Source organism: Chelonoidis abingdonii, chromosome 15 (genome assembly GCF_003597395.2).
Source record: "Chelonoidis abingdonii isolate Lonesome George chromosome 15, CheloAbing_2.0, whole genome shotgun sequence".
In the NCBI taxonomy this organism is placed as follows: domain Eukaryota; kingdom Metazoa; phylum Chordata; order Testudines; family Testudinidae; genus Chelonoidis; species Chelonoidis abingdonii.
Window position 1 is genome coordinate 4,712,449 of NC_133783.1, and position 19,445 is coordinate 4,731,893.

The 19,445-nt window shown below is 47.5% G+C and overlaps 1 protein-coding gene and 1 pseudogene across 17 annotated transcripts in view; both read right to left on the reverse strand.

Annotated features, from left to right (window-relative positions):
- KCNMA1 (potassium calcium-activated channel subfamily M alpha 1) overlaps positions 1-19,445 on the reverse strand; it is a 902,086-nt gene that overhangs the window by 793,944 nt on the left and 88,697 nt on the right. The window lies entirely within an intron of this gene.
- On the reverse strand, positions 15,300-15,427 carry LOC142047823 (U4 spliceosomal RNA; annotated as a pseudogene).

The following is a 19,445-nucleotide window of genomic DNA, read 5'->3' on the forward strand; positions in this document are numbered from 1 at the left end:
CATAAAGGATGTTCAGAATTGCATTTTGGCTACTTCCTGTTCTTTATTTGTGATGCGTGATTAGTCACTTATGTCACATGATGTTTGTTTGTACTCCTTTATTGTCTATCTGAAACTTTTAAAAAAAAGAACAGATAATGAAAAGTGAACAATAAATAGCAAACCCATACATTTTCTGGTAAAAATGCATTAAATTTTTCAGGATTTGTTAACCTTTCAGAAAGTAAATCAATAAGCATCTCAAAAATCACAAAACTACAAGTTACTGGGTAAGTGGAAGAACTATTGGGTGACATTCTATAATGTATATAATACAGAGAGCAGATTAGGTGATCAAAACAGTCCCTTCAATCCTTAAAATCCATGAATAATGAACCCATGAGTAACAGTGAAGCACTAAACATTAAATACAGGACAAATCTACATTTCAGTGCTAAATCTCTTGCTGTGAGACCTAACACAAAATTCAAATTCAGGCCTATTCTGCTCTAAGTGATACATAAATTGTTTAAATTAATCAGGGTAGGTACCCTAAGATTGACACATTTTATGACTAAACAGATATGTAGGTGTGACTCACTCCAGGGATGCCCAGGGTTGTGAAGCTCCTCACCCCCATCTGTCCTTGGCATAAAGCAGTCTTGTCTGTACCAGCTGTGGATGAGCTCCCTGAAACAAACAGCATCTGGGAACACAAGTACTGCCTTCCAGGTCTCCATAGCTCTCGCCCTCTCTGTATAGGTAGTGATGTGCATGCAACAAACACAGAATACTTGGAGTATTCCCTGCAGTGTCTAGTCCAGGGGTGGGTAAACTTTTTGGCCCAAGGGCCACATCTGGGTATAGAAATTGTATGGTGGGCCATGAATGCTCACAAAATTGGGGTTGGGGGTGTGGGAGAGGGTGAGGGCTCCAGCTGGGGGTGCAGGCTCAGAGCTAGGGCTGGGGATGAAGGGGATGAGGTGTAGGAGGGTGCTCCGGATTAGGACCAAGGGGTTTGGAGGGTAGGAGGGGGATCAGGACTGGGGCAGGGGGTTAGGGCGTGGAGGAGGTGGCTCAGGGGTGCAAGCTGTGGGTGGTGCTTACCTCAAGTAGCTCCCAAAAGCAGTGACATGTCCCCCCTCTCCCCCTATGGTTCCTAAGTGGAGGTACAGCCAGGCAGCTCTGCTGCACGCTGCCCCATCCTCCCACAGGTATCGCCCCTGTAGCTCCCATTGGCTGCATTTCCCAGCCAATGGGAGCTGTGGGGGCAGCGGTTGGGGTGAGGACAGCGTGTGGAGTGGAGCCCCCTGGCTGCCCCTATGCGTAAGAGCCAGAAGGGGGCATGGCGCTGTTTCTGGGAGCCATGTGGAGTGCCCCCCAATCCTTTTCTCTGGCCAGAGCTCTGGAGCAAGGCAAGCCCCAAACCCCACTCCCCAGTGGGAGCTCAAGGGCTGGATTAAAATGGCTGGTGGGCCGGATCCAGTCCACAAGTCATAGTTTGCTCACCCCTGGTCTAGCCCCTTGTCATGAACATACAGCTAAGGGTAGCATAAAATCCCTCCTTTACCCGTAAAGGGTTAAGAAGCTCAAACAACTTAGTTGGTACCTGACCAAAAGGACCAATAAGGGGAGAAGATACTTTCAAATCTGTGGGGGAAGGTTTTTGTTTTGTGCTCTGTTTGTTGTTCTCTCCGGGACCGAGAGGGACCAGGGCAGGAAAAATACATCTCCTAAAGCCATATCTGAAATAAGCATCTAAGATTACAAATTGTAAGTAACAGCAAGGAAATGTGTCAGATTATCTTTTGTTTTAGCCTGTGAATTTTCCCTTTGCTAAGAGGGAGGTTTATTCCTGTTTTTTGTAACTTTAAGGTTTTGCCTAAAGGGGAATCCTCTGTGTTTTAACTCTTACTACCCTGTAAAATTATCTTCCATCCTGTTTTTACAGAGGTACTTCTTTTACTTTTTTCTTTATAATAAAGTTCTGTTTTTAAGAACCTTAATATTCTAAAAACCCACCGAGTCTTAAGGCATACACAAAACAAGTTGTCAATCCAGATGGGAATTCTAGTCAGCAACATTCAGATGTACTGGGGGACCCAACCTGATACTTGTTCAGTCTGTATCTAGACATTCTGTGAGTTCTTCTCTTAATGGTTCTTGTCACTTGTCTGCAAGATTGATATATGTGAGCATATGTATTGCCAACATGCAAATACAGCTGCTAGAATTCATTCCTTCCAATTTTTAAAATAATTTCAAAGATGGAACCCGATGCAGTGTTAATCATGGAGCCAATATAGATGCCTCCATAATATGCATATTTAAACACAATAAATAGAAGTGACAGACTGGGGACCCTAACAATTTTGTAAGGTCTTTAATTACATACACAGAACATAATATATAAGGAACTGTATTACTAGCCTTCATAGAGCTGTTGTCCAGGCTTACCTCCCTTGAAGACAGGCACATGTGGGGCCCTGAAGAGGTTATTAGAATGTCTTCAATTTTTGTTTTTTTTTTTAATATTTTGGCTCCTAAAAGTACTTTGCAGTTTTCTGATGTTCAGTATGTTTGTGACATAGTCTAACTTTGCAGCAATAACTAGAGATTCTGAGCTTGGAACTGTACAAGTAAATAAAGGAGGGAAGTGATTTATAAATACTTGGTTGTACACTGTAAGGATACAATGGGAATTTCAATGGTACTCGGCGTTGACCTAAGTGGCCTCACTTCTGTTGAAATCAATGGGAGTTTTACCATGGACTTTAATGAGATGCAAGAAAGACCAATGCAAAGTGATTTTGAAAATCCCACCATTTACATCTTTGTCAGCACCCATTCTGTTACTGAGCTGATCTCTTTACCAGTTCTTCCATCAAAAATAAAACAGCCTTCCCTAGGACTAGCATTTAAAAAGAAAATATGAAATAATCACTAAATGTTGCTCCATTCCCCTTCAGAAATAGAATCTTCCAATTCTAGAGATGGCAGTCTCAGCTGTCCAGAAGTTATATTGAGTACTCTAAACTCTAATCAAATATTAACATAAGCCAGGGCCATCCTGTTGGGAGTGCTGAAACACTATTAGCAAGCCACAATATGGCATCAAAACAAAAACAAGCATGGGGCTCTACGTTTTAATGAATCAAGAACATTATGTTTTCTGCATTTAACCTCCAGAGTGCTGGTATTTTCCAGACTTCCCGCATAGTGAACACTAAGGAAAATGCAGTAATATCATTAGTCTGCAGTGGGTTAAATTACAATAACTATGAATCAAGTCTGAACTCTCTTCTGCCAGTGGCAATGCCATTGGAGCTTGGCCAAGGAAATCTACAGCAGGGGCAGCAACAATAAGAACGGAGTGCATACTGAGGCAATGTTATGTTTGACAATTGCTCTACCTTCCATTAATGTCAGGTATTTTAAAGCTGACATTTGATGCATGGCCTATTTCATAATCCTGGAAAATCTAGGTTCTGAGTTCCAGGGCATTATCTGTAACAGAAAAGATGGTTACGCACCTTTGTAACTGTTGTTCTTCGAGATGTGTTGCTCATATCCATTCCAATTAGGTGTGTGCGCGCCGTGTGCACATTCGTCGGAAGACTTTTACCCTAGCAACACTCGACAGGTCGGCTGGGTCGCCCCCTGGAGTGGCGCTGTTATGGAGCCGGATATATACCCCTGCCGACCCAACGGCCCTTCAGTTCCTTCTTGCCAGTTACTCCGACAGAGGGGAAGGAGGGCGGGTTTGGAATGGATATGAGCAACACATCTCAAAGAACAACAGTTACAAAGGTGAGTAAACGTCTTTTCTTCTTCAAGTGCTTGCTCATATCGATTCCAATAGTGATTCCCAAGCCTTACCTAGGTGGTGGGGTCGGAGTGAGATGTTGCAGAATGCAAAACTGCTGAGCCAAATGCTGCATCATCTCTGGACTGTGAAACAATGCGTAATGTGAGGCAAAAGGTGTGAATCGATGACCAGGTAGGTTGGCCCAACATTATTTTGGACAGGAACATGGGCCAGGAAGGCCGGCAGATGAAGCTTAAGGCCGAGTAGAATGGATGGATGAGGTGAGTTAGCGGAACGTGAAGCCATTCATAGCATGTTACGGGATGCCGGATGTTAACCAAGATGGAGGATTCGTTGAGAATGGGCCAGCAGGCCCTTTCCTGCCGGTTTTCTGACGTGTTTCATGGTTACAATCAGCCGACTCTGAACCTTAGATGCAAAGGATGGAGTCCAGCATTCGATTCTATCTTAAGGGATTAGATTACCAGCTTATGACCTGTAGCGCTGCCACCAACAGCGATTCCAGTGCCTTGGTACCTCTGGGGTATCAGAGGCCTGGTATGAGGCCTAAGGCCTGAACTAAAGTAATGGTCAAGACTTTGCTAACATAAAGCAAAGTTAAGCTGTGAGCCAGAGGCAGGCCCTGCTCACAGAAGCTGGCAAGGAAAGGGCTGATGCTGCAAAGAAGATACGTACCTAAAAGGTACTGAACACTAGATATCAGAACATTCACATACTTGTACATTCCACACAGATAACAAGGAACAGACTGACCATCCCAATGACAGGGGCAAAAAGGGTAATATGATGGATAGAGTTGTTTTGTTCAAAACCAACATGTACAAGGTGAGAGGCGGCACCTTACTACGTAGTAGGGGGTTGTACCTTGCTACGTAGAAGGGTTGCACCTCAATACGTCAGGAGTGATGTGTAACTTGTTTGTACCTGTGTATAAGAATGCATCCCTGGGGCGGTGTCTTGGTCCAGCCGAGGGGGCAGTGGAAAGTCCCGCCACTGACTGTGCTGAGTCCATTGCCAAGAGGCACTTTCTTGAAGTATGCCCAGTAGACTAAGTAATCTACGGGGAACTGCCATTGTGTCCATACAGCAATAAACCTGGCCGATGTGACTTTGCACCTTACTAGACTCTGTGGTCATTGGGGGTCCTCTTCAGGTCTGCTGTGTCAGCTATTTGCGCAAAGCTGGGATGGCACACAGAGGGAACACACGCACACAGTGAGTGATACCAACGTTGGAGAGAGCAGAGCACCACACCGGTAGCATCTGACAACAGATGTCTTGATTGACATGGAAGGCAGACACCACCTTAGAGAGGAAGGAGGGGTGTGGTCACAGCTGTACCTTGTCCTTATGGAATACCGTATACGGGGAGTCCGCTGTCAAGGCCCGAAGCTCAGATAGTTGTCTTGCCAAAGTAATAGCGATGAGGAAGGCTGTCTTCCAGGAAAGGTACAGCTGTGAGCAGTGGCCAGTGGTTCGAAAGGAGCACCATAAGCTTGGCTAGCACCAGGTTGAGATCCCAGGTAGGGGTCGGGCGTCTGACTTGAGGGTACAAACGTTCCAATCCCCTGAGGAACCTTGAAACTGTGGGGTGAGAGAAGATTGATCAGCCATTTTCCCCTGGATAGAAGGCGGAGATGGCTGCCAGATGCACCTTTATGGAAGAGACCGCTAGGCCCTGTTCTTTCAGGAACCAGAGGTAGTCCAGGAGAGTAGGAATGGACACCTGCTGGGGACTGAGTCACGCTGAGCGCACCAGCAGGAGAAATGCTTGGCCAGATATGTCATCCTAGTGGAAGGCTTTCTACTGCCCAAGAGCACCTGTTGGACCGAGGCAGAGCAACACACCTCAGACTGGCTCAACCACGCAGCAACCACGCTGTGAGGTGAAGAGACTGCAGGTCCGGATGGTGAAGCCTGCCGAAGTCCTGTGTTATGAGATCTGGCCAGAGTGGCAGGGGAATCGGGTCTGCCACTGAGAGGTCGAACAACATGGTGTACCAATGCTGCCTCCGCCACGCTGGAGCAATCAGATCAGGTGGGCGCTGTCCCTGCAGAGCTTGAGTAAGACTCTGTGGACGAGTGCAAATGGTGGGAAGGCATAGAGTAGGTCCTCTTCCACAGGATCAGGAATGCGTCTGAGAGGGAGCCCGGGGAGCGTCCCTGGAAGGAGCAGAACACCTGGCATTTCCTGTTCTCTCAGGAGGCAAAGAGGTCTATGTGGGGAAACCCCCACTTCCGGAAAACAGAATGGATGACGTCCGGACGAATCAACCACTCGTGAGACAGGAAGGATCTGCTGAGGTGATCATCCAGAGTGTTCTGGACTCCTGGGAGAAAAGACGATACCAACTCGATTGAGTGGGCTATGCAAAAGTCCCAGAGGTGGACGGCTTCTTGACAAAAGAGGGAGAAGCATGCTCCGCCCTGCTTGTTTATGTAAAACATGGCCATTGTGTTGTCCGTGAATACTGATACACAACGGCCTTGGAGATGATCTCGAAACACCTGGCATGCTAGACGGACCGCTCTCAGCTCCCGCACATTGATGTGCAAGGCCAGCTCTTGAGGCGACCAGAGGCCTTGAGTGCGAAGGCTCTCGAGGTGGGCACCCCAACCCAGAGATGACGCGTCTGTGGTTAGGACCATCGAGGGTTGCGGTGGGTGGAATGGCATCCCTGCACAGACTAGAGTGGGGTTTAGCCACCAGGTTAGGGAGCCCAGAATCTTCTGGGGAATAGTGAGCACCGAGTCCAGACTGTCTCCACGTGGTTGGTATACTGAAGCAAGCCAGGTTTGAAAGGGACGGAAGCGTAGCCTCGCATGCTTGGTCATGAAGGTGCAGGAGGCCATGTGACCTACTAGGCTGAGGCAGATGCGCACCGACGTTACCGGGAAGTTTGAAGACCTCGAATAATTGAAGCCATTGCTTGAAAACATGACTGCGGGAGGCAGGCTCTGGCCGATTGGAGTCCAGAACCACTCCTATGAAGTCTATTCTCTGCGTGGGTGTTAGAGTAGACTTCTCTGTGTTGATCATCTGACCTAGGCTCCCGAAGAGATCTTTGACGATGTGCAGGTGCTGCAACACTTGTAACTGGGAAGTCCCTCGAATGAGCCAATCGTCGAGATACGGGTAGACATGTACCCGATGATGCTGGAGGGAGGCGGCAACTACAGCCATGCATTTAGTGAACACATGTGGAGCTGCAGAAAGGCCAAACGGAAGTGCAGTGAACTGAAAGTGTTGATGGTTGACGTCAAAACGGAGGTACCGTCTGTGTGGTGGGTAAATTGCGATGTGGAAATATGCGTCCTTCATATCAAGGGCGGCATACCAGTCTCCCGGATCTAGGGACGAGATAATGGTCCCCAGGGTTACCATGCAGAACTTCAGCTTTATCATGAATTTATTGAGTTCTTGCAGGTCTAGGATCAGTCGTAGACCTCCCTTTGCTTTGGGGATTAGGAAGTAGCGGGAATAAAACCCCTTGCCCCTCATGTCTTTTGGCACCTCCTCTATGGCTCCCATGGCTAGGAGCGACTGGATAAATTGTAAGAGGAACTGTTCATGAGAGGGGTCCCTGAAGAGGGAAGGGGAGGGAGGGTGGGAAGGCGGGGTTGAAACAAACTGGAGGTAGTATCCCACTTCCACCGGGCGCAGGACCCAACGATCTGAAGTTAGCTGCGACCAGGCAGTGAGGAATTGTGAAAGGCGGTTGAAAAAGGGAGGAGAAGGATCCAGTAGAGCAACTGGTGGGCCACTCTCGAGCGTCCCATCAAAAGTTCTGCTTGGGCCCCGCTGGTGGTTTAGGGGGCGCCTGATTTTGACCTCCATGAGGGCCAGACTGTCTCCAATGATTCCCTCTACCATGCCTTCTGCCAAAGTCCTGACGTGGCCTAGGTGGGGCGTTAGGGCGGTGTGGCTGGGACTGGAAGGTCCTGCATTGGGTCACTGGCGTGCACATACCCAGCAAACACACAATAACGCGATTGTCCTTCAGACTTTGCAGTCTGGGGTCCGTTTTATCTGAGAACAGGCCCTGTTTTTTTTTTTCTTCGAAGGGCAAATCCTGAATAGTTTGTTGTAATTCAGGGGGAAGGCTTGATACCTGGAGCCAGGAGATACGCCTCATCATCACTCCTGACTCCAGAGTTCTGGCTGCAGAGTCCGCTGCATCCAGAGAGGCTTGGAGGGAGGTTCTTGCTACCTTTTTACCCTCCTCAAGTAGGGCCGTAAATTCTTGACGGGATTCCTGGGGAAGAAGCTCCGTAAACTTCCCCAAGGACCCCCATGTGTTAAAGTTATATCTACTTACGAGGGCTTGTTGGTTTGTCACTCTAAATTGGAGGCCCCTGGCCGAGTATATTTTGTGGCCTAGGAGGTCCATGCATCTAGCCTCCTTTGACTTAGGAGCCGGGGCTTGCTGGCCATGACGCTCCCTCTCGTTCACCGATTGCACCACTAAAGAGCAAGGAGGTGGGTGAATGTAGAGATATTCATACCCCTTTGAGGGGACCACATATTTTCTCTCTACTCTCCTTGCTATAGGTGGAATCGAGGCTGGGGATTGCCAAATGGTATTCGCATTAGCCTGTATGGTGCAGATAAATGGAAGAGCCACTCTAGTAGGTGAATCAGCCGATAGGATGTCCACGACAGGGTCCTCTATTTCAGGGACCTTCTCCACCTGTAAGTTCATGTTCTGAGCCACTCATCTCAAAAGGTCTTGATGGACCCTAAGATCAATTGGTGGAGGGCCTGAGGAGGATGTTCCCGCCACCACCTCGTCTGGCGAGGAGGAGGAGGAGGAGAGGCCCGGGACCAGAGGGTGCTGTGGAGACTCCTGCACTTGAGGAGCATCATCTGTGTCAGGTGGAACCTGGGTGTCTGCAGATGGTATCAGAGCCTCATCCGTGCCCATGAGGGAGGAGGGGGTAGCTTACTGTTACCTCTGGTAACCAGTGTTCTGACGGGGCCGATCGTGGAGCCACTGATGGAGCACCTTGGGCCTGGTGGTATGCCCACGGTGTCCAGAAGGACCAGTGATGAGGCTCTTGCTTGTGGCTCTGGCTCTATGGGAATATATGGCTGGGGACATCAGAGTCACGCTCCTGAGGACAGGATGCGCTACCAGCCTGCGATGACACCGATGTGTGTCTCGATGGCTACGGCGGTGCCGATAGACCCTGGAAGGGTGCCACTGTTCTGGATGCTTGATCTCGGGGCAGTACCGGGGAGTGGTACTGGGAGCTAAAATGGTACCGCGAGCGAGACCAGGACCTTCTACTGTAGCGGTGTCGGGAGGTCGACCAGGATCTCAAGTCCCTTCGTCTGGAGCAACTGCAGGATACACAGTGCCGACAGCAGTGCCGTGAGTCGGATCAGTACCAGGAGTATCTGGCCGGCGAACGAGATGTCGAACGGTGCCGCAAGTGCGACTGGTACCGTGATGGAGCGCGGTGCTGGGACTGCGAGCAGCGCCGGAAGCAGGAACGGTGTGATCGACAGCATCTGTGAGACTGTGATCTTGATCGACATCTATCTGTTGGACCAACGGAAGGTGGTCTTACCAGGGCCAGTTTTCCGATGGATTGTATGACCCGCACCGGCGGTGCCTGGGATTGAGGCTGTGTCGACTCTGTCATGGCGATGAGCTCCTTTGCCGTGGTGAAGGTCTCCGGTGTAGAAGGGAGGGCAAGCTCAACCACAGCATGAGCCGAGGAGCTGTCAGGCACCGGACTCAACGGCCCTTGTGGGACCGGAATCGATGGTGCCGCGCCCAGTGGAGCTGCAATCGGTGGTACCACAGTCGACAATGCCGCGGCAGAGAATGGTGCCAGACAAACCATCTTCGAAGAGCGCTCCTTCTGTGGAGCTGAAGCAGCTGGAGCGGTATGTTGCTTCCTGGGTCTCGGGGACAGGGAGCGGTGCCGACCAGATGTCGCTGCAGGCAGGGGTTGCTGCCGGGGCTCCTTCTCGGTACTGGAGCGGTCCGGGGCCAAAGGGGCGCTCCTTATAGAAGCAGTCTGTTGGGCGCTCGGTACCAACACTGCAGGACTAAGTGTCGACTCCATGAGGAGCTGTTTCAATCAAAAGTCCTGCTCCTTCTTCGTCCTTGGTTTAAACGACTTGTAGATGCGACACTTATCGGTAAGGTGGGATTTCCCTAGGCACTTGAGGCAGGAGTTGTGGGGATCCCCTACTAGCATCGGCTTTTGGCAAGCCGAGCACGGTTTGAATCCTGGTGCCTTGGGCATGGGCCCATAGCGGGGTGGAGGAAAGGGGCTAATCCCCGATCCCCCCTTAAACTATATACACTAACTATAAATACAACAACTAATACTAACTATAACTACAAGAACTCTAACTATACACACAATAAACAGCAAAGAACTATGAGTAGCTAGGGACGTGGAGATCAGCAAAGCCGCGCTCCACAGTTCCAACGACCATCACGGGCAGTAAGAAGGAACTGAAGGGCCGTTGGGTCGGCAGGGGTATATATCTGGTGCCATAACTGCACCACTCCAGGGGGTGACCCAGCCGACACACCGAGTGTTGCTAGGGTAAAAATCTTCCGACGAACGTGCACGCGGCGCACGCACACCTAATTGGAATGGATATGAGCAAGCACGCGAAGAAGAATAAGAGAATTCTCCTTTCCTTCAATTACAGCATTAATTGCAGCAAAGAGTCCTGTGGCACCTTATAAACTAACTGACATATTGGAGCATGAGCTTTCGTGGGTGAATACCCACTTCGTCGGATGCATCAATTGGATTTGCATTTTATATTTGTGTTTTCTGACATTTCCTCCTCTTTTTAGCTAGGGACGCTGAATGTTTATTTATGAGCTCTCTTTCACCATCACGCAATGCAAAGAATGGGCAGTGGAGGAGACGTAGGACAAGATGGAATACAGGATCTGGCTTGTTTTAAAGCAGTGACTCAAGAAGGGTATGGGATCTTCATAGTTTTTCCACAATTCCTGAATTTCTAGGATGATTTCTCCTTTCATTTCCATAATGTCTTTCAATTAATGGAGCCACATAGGCGTCGTTAGTCCTGGGCTGACATCATACCCAGGCATCAGTGTTGTGCTGGGCACTAACATTTAGAGTTTAGTGCAAGGAGTGCTGTCTTTTGATAAGGAAATCTAGGGACTAATCCACAGGAATGGGACTCCTTTATTGGAAGAGTTCCAGCAGCTTTATTCACAACAGAGCAGACAGTCCTATGAAATGTGCAGTACTAGAGATTACTGGGAAGCACAGGAATGAGCCTGTTCACTCCTCGTCCAAGTTGTATATGGGGTGAAGGTACCCCACTGGCGATGAGCAAATAATGGATTTTTTGATTCAGGGCCAAACTGAAAAATTATTTAAAAAAAAATCTGGTTCAATTCAACCATAATTTTTTTTTCAAAAATTTTCATCAAAATTAAAAAAATCCTCAAAAATATTTCATTTAGAATCAACAAAAATGTTTTGAATGGACTCTAAACAATTTTTTTTCATTTTTTTCCTATCTGGACACTTCATGTTTTTCACCCTTTTTTGTTTTTTGTTTTTTTTTTAATATGCCAAATTTGAAATCAAAACACCATTTTGAACTGAAAAGTCACAATAAAACATTTAGAAACAAAACATTTAAATGATATGTTTCAGTTCTTTTGATTTTTTTCCCCTTCAACTGAACAGTTTTGGCCCTAGAAAAACAAATTTTTCAACAACAACAACAACAACAAAATTGTCCAGCTTCACATCTTACAGAAAGGAAGAGGAAGCAAATGAAACAAGTCTGTACACCTGAGCCTTCAAAACATAAACTCTAAATACACTTTAACTAGAGCTGGTTGAAATTTTTCAGTCAAGAAGTTTTTAGTTGAAAAATGGCCCTTTTTTTTAAAAAAAGTGATTTTTCTTAGAAACTTTTTGAGAAAAAATGAAAATATAATGAAACAAAAAATTCAGTTTTCATATCCCCATTTCCCCTGTTTTTCCCATAGCAAAATGGAAAACAGGAAAAAGGGAAAAGAAAGGGGACAACAAAACTTCCAAAATATTTTTTTTTTAAAAAAAAAGTTGATTTTGACATGCAGAAATAAAATTTCAAAATTCACAGAAACAGCTGTCATTTTTCAGCCAGTTCTGGTTTAATCCCACTGTTACTAATTATAGCAATGTGTATACGCAATGGATTTGGTTTTAAATCCAGTGTGAGGGACCAGAATCTTCACCAGCTGCATTGCCTGGCAGGTAGGGCCTCATCAGCCTGGGTATCCAAGTGCTCCCCAAGGTTTTTCCAATCACAGGCCCTGCCACCAAGGCAGGATGGGATTCCTACCTGAACAGCCATTGGGCTATTCCAGATAGTGCTGGAGAAATAGCTTTGGTTCACCGGCAATTTCCTTATGTCACAAAAAAAAAAAGTCAAGTAGAACAGAACATTTGTTTGACCTGAAACAACACATTTTGTTTCAAATTCTTTAAAAAAATTATTTAAAGGATGTTTAAAAAAAATCTTTAAAATAATGCTCAAAATTGAAACCATTTCAAACTGAAAAAAAAATACTTTTAGTTTCAAAAATGTCAAAATGAAACATTTTGATTTAAAAACAATTATGTGGTTTGACAAAGTGAAAATGTGAGCACAAGTGAAATGAAGCAAAGCTGCAGAATTTCACAAGGTTCTGTTAAAAATGGGATAAACTCATGGTAGGAGTAGGTTTTCAAAGGCACAAGTCAATAGGAGTTGGGTGTCTTGGTCCATTCAGATATTGGGAAATATCTATCCCATAATGTTATTTATCCACCTACACATAAAGAGGAAACCACTTGTCCTCCTACATGATGGACCTATTCTAGTAATCACAAGTAACTTCCGTTGTTAAGGAAAGCTAACAGAGGCCAGGTCTACACTGCGACTTTAAATCGGTTTAATGGTCGATATACCGATTTAACGCTGTATCTGTTCACACGACGTCGTCATTAATATCGAGTTAACCGCCTCCTTAAATCGATTTCGGAACTCCACACGAGAGAGATACTACACTGGAAAGCATAAATTCAGAAAGCTCATCCGGATTCCCTGTTAACGCATGCCGACGTCAATTCGGATTGTGACAAGCGGTCACGGTTCGCTTAGAATAATATGCAACGTAACAGTAGACAGTGTAAAGAGCACAGGCTCCCGTTCTAATCACAGGGTTTCCGCCTGCAAGAAGCACTCGCGTCTTCCTCCCCTCAACTTCCTGGGCATCCGTATCCCCCCGTTGCTCAGAGATAAGGAGAACCAAAAGAAACAGAGAACTTTTAGTGAGAAAAATGATATCGGGGAGCAGAGCAGCCTCTGCATGACAGTCTAGGCAGAGACCATTTTAGACACATAGCAGAACAAGCTCATGCCATCAAGTCATCCCAAAGTGAGCAAAAATTTTCAGCCCCAACTTTCAAATTATTAAGGCGTTATTGCGTCTGTCCTATCTACTGCTAGAGGTAGCAGGCCCTCAATTGTTGAGAAGTGGGCGTTTCCGATGGTAGTCATCCATAACACACCACAAGAGAGAAAGGAGAGGAGCAAATACCCCTTGCAGTGCTGAGTCCACTACCACAGCATTCCGACACATAGGTGACAAAGAAAGGTATAGAATCTTAACCCTTTTTACATGTTGGGGGAAAAAACTGAGGCTTCTAACCGACGCAGACACTGGTTGACCACAACATTGGAGCCGCCAAATAATCCAAATATTTCAGAGACGCATGGACGGGAATATCTGAGTCTCAGTACTCCCCTCCCTCCTCAAGCGCCATAGCTCGGTCCCGTTACGTGCACCAGCGGCGTACCTGCAGTCTTGTTAATCAAACGCTGGCACGTGTTCGTAACGGAGCTGGAAAACAATTTCTCCCCCATAACAGCGATCAGACCTATATCTCCCGACGGTCCATCAAGCTCTTTTGGAATTGAACTGCATCCACCGTGCTCTCAAGTCCACGAGGACCAACACGAAATGTAAAAAGTCGCGGGCCTTTTCTTGTTACCTGCCCGGCATCCGAGTTTCAGATGCTGTCCAGAGCGTCATCTGCATCTCTGGGACCGGTCCGCCGGAAGCCAAGAAGCGATTGTCCCAAGAAACAACCCTAATTCCGAGTACACAGCAAGAATACGCTACTGCCTCCTCGTTGGAGGAGTAACCCCTGTGAATACTGACACGGAGCACCTGTGCTCTCTGATACACTGGATCTCTGTTACACTTGCCTATTATTCTAGGCAGGACAGTGCACCACTGACCGCTCTGGTCCGCAATCCGAACTCGGATGCGGAGTGCCGGTTTAACAGGGAAATCCCGAGAGCTTTACAGTGACATTTTCCTGCTTTCACGTGTCCAGCTCTGATCACACGGGTGGCGATGCAGTTCAAATGCAAAGTAGCTCCTGCATTGAACCTTACGGAGATAGCAGATGTCATCGCTGTATGGTGAGACAAATCTGTTTTATCAGAGCTCCGTTAAAGAACAGGAAATGCCAAAGCGTTTGAAAAATAAACTACAGGATACACAGCGGTGCGTGACACACGTAACGGGAAGCCAGACACTCAAACGGATGGTCATGGAGGGAGGGAGGGGGTAATGAGGACTACAGCTACCAGTCTCCACAGCGGTCTCTGAAAACTATTGCATTTTTGTGCTGCGCGCCCAATGTCTGCAGCGTAATACACGGTGTCTTGCGTGGTTCACGGAACCAGCTCGTCAGTTTTTTTCCCCCCTCCAGCACGGTAAAAAAAGTGAAATAAATAATTCCTTGAGTACTGTAAATGTACCCTCTGTGTACTGAATGCTGCTGGCAGACGCGATGCTGCTGCGGTGAAGAGCAGTATCCGCTCCTCTGCTCTCCCCAGGGGTAGAACGGACCCGCCGCAGTGAGTGCTCCTGGCTGAGTGTGTGGCCGGGGCTCCGGGTGAAAAGGGAATGACTCCCTTTTTCTGACAGTGGATGGTACAGAACGCCTGGTAACTGTCTTCATCTTATCACCTGGGGGCTGAGCTTCATCAGACCCCTTCCTCTCTTGCGTAAAGAAAGATTCTGAACTGCATGGACTGTCATAGCCCATGGTGGCTCCCTCCCCCTCATTTGATCTCAGTAACTACTCTGTGATTCTTATTCATGCATTCTTCATAACATCATGCCAACAATGGGTGGGGGGGCACTGCTGTGGTAGCCCAGTAGGTGGGAAGCAACGGTTGCGTTACTTGCAGCGGCTCCCTCTGTGAATACTGACATAGGAGCAGCTGCCCTGTGCTACACTGATTTTACCATACACTGTATCCTATTCTTGTCTGGACTGACTCTATTTTTATTAACCGTAAGGGCAGGATTGACTCAGTCCCAAGTGAGTTAATCCCCATTTTTCCTTTCAAAAATTACACAGGGTTATTATCCGTTTCTGTCCCATTTTACTGGTGAGTGTACAAAAAGAGAGGGAGAGGTAACAGTTTCTGCTGTCTACAGTAGTACTGTACCATCTACACCAGGAAGGGGAGAGGAGCGGATTTTTCAGTAGCAATAATCACACCTCAGATTCACTTCATTGGTTATGATACTGCACTGTTGCAAAGCTCTTAATGCTCTTCAGTGCTGCAGATTCGCCTCTATCGTAGTATTATTCAGTACAAAGAGGTGACATGTAAAAGTACTCAAGGATTTGCTTTATTTAACTGTCATTTTCGTGCTCGAGCTGGGGTAGGGGAAGGAACTGAATAGCTGTTCCGTGAACCATAAAAGACACCGTGTTGTAAGCTACAGACACTGGCGCTAAAGCAAGAATGCAAATAGTTTTACGAGACTGCTGAGGGGTACTGTGGGATAGCGGAAGTTCCTCAGCACCCCCTTTCCGTTCCTCCATGATCCCCGGCCCCTGATGCTAATGTTAATGGTCACGGGGGTTCTGGGTAAATGTCGTCAGTCATTCCTTGCTCCGGGAAAACATCAGCAGACAGTCCTTTCGCACATTTTTCTCCTGGATTGCCCTTGCAGAAAAAACAATAGCAACCGGCAAGCACTAGAGACCGTCGGCTTTTTGTTTTTCCCGTCACCATTTGTGTACTAGATGCCGTGGAGACAGAGGCGACACTCGAGCGCTACACACCAGCATTCAATTGCTTTTTGCAATGATAGCAGAGATGGTTACCAGTCGTTCTGTACCGTCTACTGCTGGAGAAACTGGCAATGACATGACGGTTATCTCTCCTTCTCTGAACTGTCCGCTGCTATCATGAGTGCCCCTGGCTAAAATCAGCCGGGGGCGCAACGCAAAAGCAAACTTGGGATTGACTCACTGGCCACTGAGTCAATCCCTCCCTTATGCTGTCTAAAAAATGAGTCAGTCCTGACTACAAGAAGAGTCAAAGAGCAGAGAATCCTGTGGCACCTTATAGACTAACAGACGTCTGTTAGTCTATAAGGTGCCACAGGATTCTCTGCTGCTTTTACAGATCCAGACTAACACGGCTACTTCTCTGAAGGAAGAGTCAAGTGTATTAGAAGAGCGCAGCTACTCCTAGTGGCTGTGTGTTAACAGGGGTTCCCCCGGCAAGAACCGCAACCATTGCTTCACCTCTCTCCCAACCCTCCGCAGCTACCGTGGCAGGGCCCACCCCCATTTCTGTCATGCAGTTGTGAGGAATACAAGAATAAGAAAGAGACTTATTCGTGACATAAACCGGGGGGGGGGGTCACTTGGAGGCAGGCAGTCGTGGCTATGACAGTCCAGGCAGGACATACTCAATTTTTAGAAACCAGAAGGGAGCGATTGACTCTGCCCAAGTGAGCCACTCCCAATTTGGGTTTCAGAACCATTGTCACAGGGGCACTCTTATGATAGCATCGGACACTAAACTGTGATGCATGGCCAGGTAAACAGGAAAAAGCCTGAATCCCCGCGAACTTTTGAATTCCATTTCCTGATTGTCCACCGTGAGGGTCAGCACACACACAGGTGACCACAACAGAGCTCATTTGCACTCGTAAACAATGCAGTCTCCTGATAATCGAAGAAGAGCGCCAGCTTGGACCACACAGGAGGTTCTGGATCTGATCGCTATCTGGGGTGAGGAACTCAGTGCTCACAGCACTGCGTTCCAAAAGACGAAATGAAAAAGTTTTTGAAAGAATTTCAAAGTCTATGGCTGATAAAGGGCACAGCAGAGACTCCCTTCAGTGCCGAGTGAAAGTTTGAAGGAACTTAGACAGGGTTACCAGAAAGCCAGAGAAGCAAACGGAAGGTCAGGCTCTGAAGCCGAAAACATGCCGCTTCTATGCTGAACTACATGCAATTTGGGGTTCAGCGCTACCAGTGCCCCACCCCTGTCCGTGGATTCAGACTTTGGGATTGAAATATCAAGTGTTTCTGAGGATGTAGCCGAGGGGGAAGATGGGAGACGAATTTGAGGATGAAGATGACCGTGGTGATAGCACACAGCAGTCCGTAAACCCCAACAGCCAGGATCTTTTTGAGACCCAAGAATTACAGTCCCTGCGCTCCCAAGCGAGAAGCCCAGACAGTGAAAGCCATGAAGCGACCTCCGGTTAAGTGTCCCTTCATTCTGTACAAACACGGATTAAAACAAGACGGTTTTTTTTAGATCGCATTGACACCAGGGCTTTTGCTGCAGTCGCAGCCATTACTGTTACAGGAAAAATTTCGTTAACATGTCTGGGGATGGAGCGAAATCCTCCAATTAATCTCCATGAATCGATCGTGGAGGAACTCAAAAACCTTATGCTATATGAGAACATTTCTGGCCAAGACAGCCTTCTCCGTTCCCCCATAGTAGGTAACTTTTCAACGCCATGCATTTTGCAAGACATTTGGTACTGCAGGCATTGAAGGCATTGCACTGAAGGCATTGCATAAACAAACGATCTGCCTCCTGCGGTGCTATTGTCAGGAGAGAGATATCATCCATTGTTACCTTGTAGAACTATCAGGAATGTAAATAGGGGGCAGACATGGCGATTTTGCTACTGGCCAGAGCGGGGGGATGGGAGGAGGCGGATAGCGACGAGTTTTCAGCGTCTGGCAAGCAGGATTCTTCCCTGCTACCAGCAACGCGCTGCGGGGGTGATGTAGGGTGATCACTAGCAGCGATCGTATATGATAGGAGCCATGCGCTGTTGGTGGATGTGAAAGAGGGGGTTTGGGCTTTGCAGGTTCCTCTTAACAGGAGCAAGGCATCATATAGATCACTGTGTATATGAACGGCGGAGAAGTCAAAAATTTTAAAGCCTCACTTACATCGCCGCGTGGACGTACGGTTGGCCGTACCTGCGTCTGTGTGTTGCCACACCAGTCACACAGACACTGAATATTTAAAACGCTACAAAATGCGACCTGTATAGAGATCACATGTGCTCTGTAAGGTGGATAGTGTTCTATGTGAAAGAGTACTATCATTGCTCTGTAAAAGGTATCTTTCCACATACTTATCACCCTGGTTTGCCTTCCCCATGCAGCTGCACATTTCTCAGAAGTCCCTATGCCATCACGAGGGCGTGCTGTGATACGGCGGAGGAAGAAGAAGACGCGAGATGAAATGTTCACAGAAATTATTGAAGTAACACGCAATGAGAGGGATAAACAGAATGATTGGAAGGATGTGGTTAGCAAAGTACAGGAAAGATGCCAGTGAACGATCTGAGAGGGCTTAGGCAGGAAGCGGGGGGGAAGGGAGGGGGGAAGGAGAGAACCAGCGTTGGAGAGATGCAACGCTGGATCTGCTGCGTTCTCAACTGAAATCCTCCAACGCATGGTGCATCTTCAGGAAGAGCAGCACAGTAGCAGAGTGCCGCTGCAGCCCCTGTATAACCTCTCTGCAAGCCACGTCCCATATCTCCCTCACCCAGACGTGTAAGAACGCGTGGGGAAGGCTTTCTGCACCCGCCTACTCTCCACACCCCTGCAGAGTTCAAGGAAAAGGCTGTAATTACGCTACAATGTGCTTAATAGCCTTTCCTTCCCCCTCCTTCCAAAGCACAGCAGCCAGGGACACCTTTCCTAATTCTCTGCCTTTTTTATAGTTCCTTTGTAATACAGAATACATCGAAAGGGGAGGGTGGGTTGCTTACAGGGAAATCTAGTAAGGAAAAAAACTCATGATTTTTAACAGATGCATAATTACTTTTTATGAATAATAAAGGATTTTTTTAAACGATACAGAATTTATTTCCTTCGCCAACCTGTAATGAAAAGGGGGAGGGTGGGTTGCTTTACACTGAATAAGTCCATCAAGTGCGGAGGGTTCATCAAAGGGGAAGCAAACAGAGTCACACCGTACCTGGGCCGTGCTGAAACTCGTTTTCAAGGCTTCTCTGATGCGCAGCGCCTCCAGGTGTGCTCTTCTAATCGCCCTGGTCTCTGGCTGCTCGTACTCAGCGGCCAGGTGATTTGCCTCAGCTCCCACCCAGCCATAAATGTCTCCCCCTTAGTCTCACAAGATTGTGGAGCACACAGCAAGCAGCAATAGCAAGCGGGACATTGGTTTGGCTGAGGTCTGAGCGAGTAAGTAATGATCGCCAGCGACCTTTAAACGGCCAAATGCACATTCTACCACCATCCGCACTGTGCTCAGCCTGTAGTT